Raw genomic sequence first — 8,393 nt, 5'->3', positions numbered from 1 at the left:
GACTCAGCGGGTTGGTGTTGCAGCTGAATGAGTTTGGGCATCGGGGTGGCAAGGAGAGCCTTCAGTCACTCTCCTTCCCGGTCCCTGCCCGCCTCTGCCCCTGCCCTTCTCTCATCCATCCATTCACTCATCCCAAGATGCATTTCCAAACCACCCACTGTGTCCTAGGTGCTGGGATGAATATGTATCCCTGAAGAAGCCCGTCCCTGTTAATAGCTGCGACAGAGGCCCAGAATACAAGAGGAAGTGGGGAATGCATACACAACCAAATCGGATTTATTGGAAAGAGGGTGACCAGCTGCCATCAGCAGAGGCCAGAGTTAGACTGGGCATTTGAAATGTGGGAGCTGGTCCTTGCTGGGAGACTCCTGATTCCAAGGTCATGTGGCTGTATTTGTGTCCTTGCGCCCTCCTTTACAGTCAGGGAAAATTAGGAAGCAGGGAAAGCTACGCAAGGTGATGGATTCTAAGTGGGAAGCAGAGAGGATATAAGACCAGCCAGGCAAGCAGCAGCAGTTTGGCTGCAGAGGGTCATACTCTGGCAGAGACCTGAGTGATGTGGACATGGACGGCCCGGGACACTCTTGGACAGCAAGCAGTACCTGCTTGAGCCCGAATGGCTTCAGGAAGACGTGGGACCTGAGGCTGAGGGAGGAGGGGAAGACATGAGGCACGGAGCTGATGGAAGAGACCAGGGCTCAGTAGAGGAACAAGCAACCTAGGAGCCCTGGGCAGCACATGCCACTCCCTGCTTTTCCTGGCACCTGTGCCTATCACGCATCTGCCTGCTCTGTCTGCTAGGCCTATGTGGGGAAGGCTGCCCGTGCTCCCCACCCAGAGGGCCCCAGGAGCCTTAGTCTTTTCCCCAGTCGTGGTCGCCAACATGGTAGCCTGGGCCTGTTCAAGATAGCCTCCCTGCTGTAGCTGTCAGTGGCTGCCCCTTCCCTCTGGGTAAAATGCAGACTTGCCTGCATATTGAGCCGGTGTGTGGTCATCAGCTGAGGAAGACACTCAGCAGATTAGAGAGACATCTAGTAAAAGCCGGGTAGGACCCGGGACTCCAGGATAAAGCCTGATGGGGAGCTGCCCCACCCACAAGGCCTTGTGCCTGGGCCTGAGAGGAAGGTGGGGGCAGGGAGGCATCTCTGGCATCCCATGGAAGGATGCTGTGGCTCTCAGCCCTACACCTGCACACTGGATTCACATCCCGACACCTCACTTGCCCTAACCTCTAGACCACTGGCACCAATAAGCTATAGCAGCTCCTGCCTCCTTCCCTCCCTTCTTATTCTTGGCAGGGAGGCAGGCACAGAACTCCTATCTTCTGGTTCACTCTTAAGATGCTTGCAATAGCCAGGGCTAGGCCAGGCCAAAGCCAGGAGCCTGGCACGCGATCCAGGTCTCCCTGGTGGATGGCAGAGACCACCACCTGTACTGTCAGGGTGCATGTTATAAGGAGCAGAGCCCAGGGTCCTGCAGTGTGGAATGTGGGCATCCCAAAGCCCCAGCAGCCAATACCCGCCCCAACCAGGCCCCTTCTCAGGGCTTGACTCCACCCTCGGTTTTCAGATTCAGCAGCCAGGGCAGATTCAGCTGTCACGGGGACGTCGCACAATGCAGATGTGCTGAGGGGAGCCCAGGAGATACCTGCCATGGGCTGTGTGTCCCTAGAAGGCATCCGTAAGAAAGTGGATGTGTCATTCTCTCCAGCCACTAGCCCTCCTTCATCCCTCATGTTGCTGGGGGATTTCCAGGAACCTGGTCCTAGCAACCTCCTAGGGTTGCTGTGCAGGGAAGGAAACTACGCAAGCAGATGTTTACCACACATTCCATTTGGCTTTTACTCTTCAGCCAGATGCAACAGCTCCCAGGAATGTCCCCATGTTAGAAAACAGACTATGCTGACAGGTGCAAGAGTGGGGCTTACAAGGCTCCTCTGCGAGTTGTGATGCGCTTAAGTGTTTATGCACACAGATTCCTTGGTTCCTGCAGGGAATCACTTGCCAGCAAGCAAAATTGATATTAATTCCTTGACAAGTTGCATCACAGTTGGATGAGGTGTGTGGGAGGGGAAGCAACCCAGGGAATGCTGGTTATTGTAGTTCAGTGGTGTCCCATAGCCTCCTGGGAGTTGTAGTACACCCTTCAAGTTGGCACCAGAGCAAGATTCCCGCAGTGGTGCTTTGTCCCCATTGGGTGCTTCAGGATAAGAGTGTTATTGGATCTGATTGTTGAAAAAAAAAAATAATTCTCAGAATCACAGAATTTAGCACTAAGTGTGAGTATTAGCAGTATTAACATGAATACTGTATTAGCTGCTGTTACGATTGAGTTGTCCATGGTGCTTGCAAAGCAGCCATCTCCATCTGTATTTGTCAGTTATGAAAGTGAGGCCTTGAGGGTGAGGTAGCTTTTCCGGGGCCACAGGCCAGCTGTTTGGGAATCTAATTCTTTTAATTCTGGATCACCTTCTGATTCCCGTGAAGGGAAGGTTAAGTTGGGAATTTAAAGGTGCGCAGATTTGTATTTTCATCAAATGCAGGCTTGTTCTCTTGAAGAGACTGGGCGAGGAGTCTGAAGGAGGCAGCTGTGGGATTGGAGGCAGAGTAAGAACAGGTGTGTTAAATGCTAATTCAGTTCCCATAGCCCCATAAGAGACTGCAATATGAATCTGTGATGGTTGGAGCTGTGGCAGTTATTAGGAGACTATGAAACACAAGTTTGAGGCCAAAAAATAACAAACTCAAGATGCTGGTTCCAGGTGGGTATTATGGCACTATGGGCTTAACCAGCTGCTTTGATGCCCACATGCCCTGTCAGAGGCCTAGGGTTGGTTCCTGCCTTTGCTTCCCACTCTGCATTTGCCCATGTGCCTGTGGGGCAGCAGATATTGGACCAAGTGCTTGGATCCCTGCCACCCATGTGGGAGACCCAATATGGGCTTCTAGGCTTTTGGCTTTGGCCTGGCACAGCCCTGGCTGTGTGGCCGTTTTGGAAGTGAAACAGCAGATGGAAGGTCTCTGATATTCTGACTGGAAAATATTCAAAACAGCAAAATCCTGCCCTCCCCAAGGTGGGAAAACCCCAGGGTGTTTGGAAACCTGCTGGACGTGCGGAGCAGGAGTGGCTGAGTGGTTTGCGGAAGTGGAGTCAGATGCAGATAATGCAGAAGTGAGGCTGGCCACGTGGTGACATAGGGTCCTGGAGGTCAGTTGACACGGGAACAGTGGGAGGGGCCTGGAGCCAATAGGGTGGTGTAGCACGTATGTGGAGTCACATCTGCCTGAAGTGTGTCAAGCTCTATAGCATTAGAACAGGCCATGTGGGAGGTGGGGTGCTGGACTGTGTACCCCCAGGGGCTGGGAGCACCTGCCAGGGACTGTCAACTCATTTATCAGGGGCCCTGGGGGTTCTTTTCTTTGACAGCTTTTGTTTTTGCGATGTCTGACTTTGGTATCAATATTTGTGGCCAGGAAAAAGGAATGAAAACCTGGGGCCTGTGGCTTGAGGTCAGGGGAATGACAAAAAGGATATGTTTCCTTATATTTTTAAGGATTTATTTTTATTGCAACTGCAGAGAGAGGAGAGACACACAGAGATATCGTTTATCCACTGGTTCACTCTCCAAATGACTATAATGGCCATAGCTGAGCCAATCCGAAGCCAGTAGCTTCCCAGGCACTTGCGCCACCCTCCACTGCTTTCCCAAGCCATAAGCAGGGAATTGGATCAGATGTGGAGGAGTCCGGACTGGAACTGGCATCCATATGGGATATAGGTGCCGCAAGCAGAGGCCTAGCCTCCTATACCAGGGCAGTGCCCCTGCGTTTCTTTAACTTATGAGGAGCCCACAACTTCTTAAGAGCAGCAGCTCCACAGAGAGCTAGTGTTCTTGGTGAACTTCCTGTTTTGCAGGATCGCTGTGTTTTGTGCCTTCCACAGGTAGGAGCTTGGAGGGAAGCAGCTGTCATCCTCTGCAGAGCTGGGACATGAACTCCAAGGTCTTAAAAAAAATTTTTTTTTTTTTAATTTATAAGTCAGCACTAGAGAGAGAGTTCTTCCATCCACTGTTTTGCTCCCCAGACAGCCACAATGGCCAGGACAAGGCCAGGCTGAAATCAGCAGCTTCTTCTGGGCCCCTATGTGGGTAACTGTGACCCAAGAACTTGGGCCATTTTCTGTTGCGTTCCCAGCTGCATTAGCAAGCAACTGAGTTGGAGTGGATCAGCTGGGACTCAAAGCCATGTCTCCATAGGTTGGTGTGCATAGAGGACACAGGTATCAGGTGACAGCTCTACACACTACACCACAACACTGGCCCGGAATGCCAAGCTCTCAACCATCAGTGTGTGTGAGACTGTTCCCTTTAGCTGGTTTACCCTCCGATGCCTGCAATGGCTGACACTGGGCCAGGAGCTCAGGAATGTGGGTTGTAGGAACCCAATTACTTGAGCCAGCAGCACTGCCACCCAGGGTCTGCACTGGCAGGAAGCCAGAGTTGGGAGTCGGGAATTGAACCCAGGCCCTTTGAGGTGGGACACTCTGGTCTTAACCCTAGGCTGACCGCCTGCTGCACATGCCTCACACCCACAGTGATCTCACACAGCCACTGGGCTCCATGTTTCTCAGTCGCAGGTTTTTACAGACAGCTTTGAAACCTGGGTCTTGGACTCGGTGACACCTTAGATTCAACAAAACACAGGAGGAGAAATGCAAATTAAAACCGCCTATCAGATTGGCAAAGCGGGGAACATTTGATAACACACTGTGTTGGCAGGAGTTTGGGGAAAGGGTAACTCTCAAGTTGTGACAGTTTAGAGGAACAGCCTCATTGGAAGACAATCTGGGACGAGCTGTTAACATTTCACCCACACCCTCTGACCCCAGGAACTGAGGAGTGAAGACCCGTCTCTTGCTTTTTAACCCTTCGTAACACTAGAGACTGCAGATTACCTCAGCCTCCCCAGAAAATGATGGAGCCATGCTGAGGCTGTAGGCGCTGCAGCTGTGAAAGGATTAAGTCAGAGCTCGATGATGATGTCATTAACAGAATGTGCCAAAAGAAAACAGGAAAGAAGCAGAGGCATAAACCTCACTTCCTGTGTGAATAAAGGGAGGAAGCAGGGGGCTTTGCAAGCCTACCATCCTTTATCTGAGCACTAAGGCTCTGATCCTGGCTCTCGGCTTTCCATCCAGCACGCTGCTAATGTGCCTGGGGAAGCAGCAGCAGAGGATGGCCCAAGTGCTTGGACTCCTGGCAGCCGTGTGGGAGACCTGGTAGAAGCTCCTCCTGCCTTTGGCCTAGTCCTAGCTGCTGTGGGCGTTTGGGGAGTGAATTAGCAGATGGAAGACCTCTTCTGTCTAGCTCTCGCTCCCTCTGTAACTCGCCCGTCAAATACCTAAGGCAGGGAGACAGCCAAACCTCCACATTGTGCAAAGGATTTCTAAGAGTCCCCACAGAAGGGAATGAAGGGCTTGGGAGAATATGGGTAGGGGGTACCTTTACTCTCCAGTCCAGAGTCCCATGGCCTTTTTTCTGTAAAAGGCCAGAAAGTTAACATTTTAGATTTTGCAGGCTGTTCAGTATCTACACTGGATTCTGCGGCAGCCAGGGTCAATACGTAAATGATAAGCATGGCCGTGTGCCAATTAGGCTTAATTGCCCACACTCAAGTTTGAATTTCCTGTGTTGTGAAATACTGTCTTCTGTCTCCCTTTCCAGTCATTTAAAACATTGTTGGTGGGCAATAGGAAAGCAGCTGGACAGGGTATGGCTCTTTAGCTGTGTCCAACACGTTTATACTGGTTCTTATTCTTTACTCTGTATGTAACATGAAAAGTTCCTGGAGTGGGGTGGGGGGGCTAGCATTGTGACTCAGTGGTTTAAGCTGCTGCTTGTGATGCCAGAATCTTATATTGGAGTACCTGCTACCTGCTAATGTACTCAGAAGAGCAGAGGTGATGGTGCCCCAAGTGCTCAGGCCCCTGCCACCCGTGTAGGAGATCTAGCTGAAGTTCCTGTTCTTGGCTTTGGCCTGGCCCAGTCCCACAGGCTGGGGCCATCTAGCGAGTGAACTGGTGGATGGAAGATCGCTCTCTGCTTGGCTCTCTGTGTTGTTCTGTGTTTTCAAATAAATCAATACTGCTAAAGAAAATAAAATTAACTGGAAATTGTTCAATTTATAGAAAAGTTATCAAGAAGGGAGTTATGGTTGGTGCTGACACCGCCTCTAAAAGGAAGCGAGAAGGGAAAGGACGCGACCTGCCCACATCCAGCTGGAAACCTGATTGCCCTGCATGCCACCTCTGTGTCCACCAGCAGGTAGCAGCACAAGCCTATCTGAAAGCCAGGCCAGTCCTGCACCTGCTGGGAGGAGGCTGGCAGCGCTTGGCCCACAGACCCGTTTTGCCCATGTTGTGCTTTTTTGTTTTGTTTTAAGATTTATTTTTCTTGGAAAGACAGATCTAGAGAGGAGATATAAAGATCTTCCATCCGCTGGTTCCCTCCCAAAGTGGATGCAATGGCTGGAGCTGAGCTGAGCTGAAGACAGAATCCAGGAGCTTCTTCCAAGTTTCCCACTTGGATGCAGGGTCCTAAGGCTTTGGGCCGTCCTCAATTGCTTTCCCAGGCCACAAGCAGGGAGCTGGATGGCAAGCAGAGCAGAAGGGCCAAGAACTAGCACCCATATAGGATCCCTGTGTGTGCAAGGAGAGGACTTTAGCCACTAGGCTACTGTGCCAGGCCCCACACTGTGTTTCTAAACATCAGTTAGCTGGGATGGATGGCATGGTACAGGGTGAAGCTGCTGCCTGCAGTGCTGTCACCCTCTGCTCGAATCCTGGCAGGAATCTCCAAGGCTCTGCTTAAGCAGTTCCCCACCGATGCTTCTGGGAAAGCAGATGGATGATGGCTGCCATAGCGGGAGATTGGGATGGAGTTCCTGGCTCCTGGCTTTAGCTCGATTCAGCTGTGGCTGTTGCCCCCACTCGGGGGCAGTGAACCAGTGGAGGGAAGAATCTGTTTTTCCTTCTTTATGTCTTTCTCCATCTTTCAAGTAAAGAAATCTTTAAAAACCTGGATTTCAGACTTTTATTTTTAAAAAAGATTTGGAAATTTGAAAGTCATAGCCATACACAGACAGAATCTTTCTTTTTAACTTTTTTTAAAAAAGATTTATTTATTTATTAAAAAAATCAGATATACAGAGAGGAGGACAGAGAGGAAAATCTTCCGTCCGATGATTCACTCCCCAAGTGAGCGCAATGGCCAATGCTATGCCGAGCCGAAGTCAGGAGCCAGGAACTTCTTCTGGGTATCCCACACGGGTGCAGGGTCTCAAGGCTTTTTGGGCCATGCTCGACTGCTTTCCCAGGCCACAAGCAGGGAGCTGGATGGGAAGTGGAGCTGCCGGGACCAGAACCAGCGCCCATATGGGATCCCGGCGCGTTGAAGGCAAGGACTTTTAGTCGCTAGGCCACCACTCCACTGGGCCCCTGATATGAATTTTTGTGTTGGCTTCCTCTCACGTTAACGCCCTTTCCTTTTTCACCGTCGAGTCTTAGGGCTGGTATTGTGACAGTGGGTTAAGGTGCTGCTTGCAGTGCTGGCCCGTTTAAGTTTCACTTGCTCTGCTAATGTGGCAGGGAAGGCAGCAAAAGATGGCCTGCGTCACTCAGGCTGCTGGTGCTCATGTGGGGGACCTAGATGGAGGATGCTGTGGCTGGCCTTACCCTGCTGCTGCTGCAAACATCTGGAGAGTGAGCCAGTGGGTGGATAGATCTCTCTCGGTTGCTTTGCCTTCCAAGCAAAGTAAAAAACACATGAAAAGGCGGCGCTCTCCTTCCCCGCGGTGCCTGAGCTCTGTGTGCCCATTCCAACCTTCACTTGGTATCTTCCCCTTTTCCCTTTCCTGGTCCAGCCCCTCTGGCTGCCTCCCATGTCTAAACCTCAAGCTGGGTCCCACCAAGGGGACTTCGCACCTGCTGTCCATCCGGAGGCCTCTTCCCCCGGCTTGGTCCTCCTCCTCCTTAGGGTCCTTCCAGCCTACCGACTGCCGCACAGCCCCACCCTGTTCTAGTGTCAGTCCATCCCCTTTGCTTCTTTTCACACACCAGTAGCTGCCCATCTACTTGTGCAGTTCATTTATGTGTGTTCTCTCTCCAGGAGATGGCTCCGCCAGGGCCCCAGGGCTGTCCTGTGCTGTTCCTGCTCCTCTGGGGTCTGGGCCAGAGCCTGGCACACACTGGGCACCGCTGGACACTGGCTGAAGGTCAGGGCTGGCCATCCTTCCACTGTCGTCAAAATCCCACCAGAGAGGCTGCTCCTCACCAAATAGAGTATCCGTACGCCAACACGGGCTCAGGCCAGGGACCGGGGAGAGCTGGGAATGGGC

This window comes from Ochotona curzoniae, unplaced genomic scaffold (genome assembly GCF_017591425.1).
Source record: "Ochotona curzoniae isolate NIBS_2020 unplaced genomic scaffold, NIBS_Ocur_1.0 contig_3520, whole genome shotgun sequence".
In the NCBI taxonomy this organism is placed as follows: Eukaryota; Metazoa; Chordata; class Mammalia; order Lagomorpha; family Ochotonidae; genus Ochotona; species Ochotona curzoniae.
Note: the sequence above shows the minus strand (reverse complement) of the source record.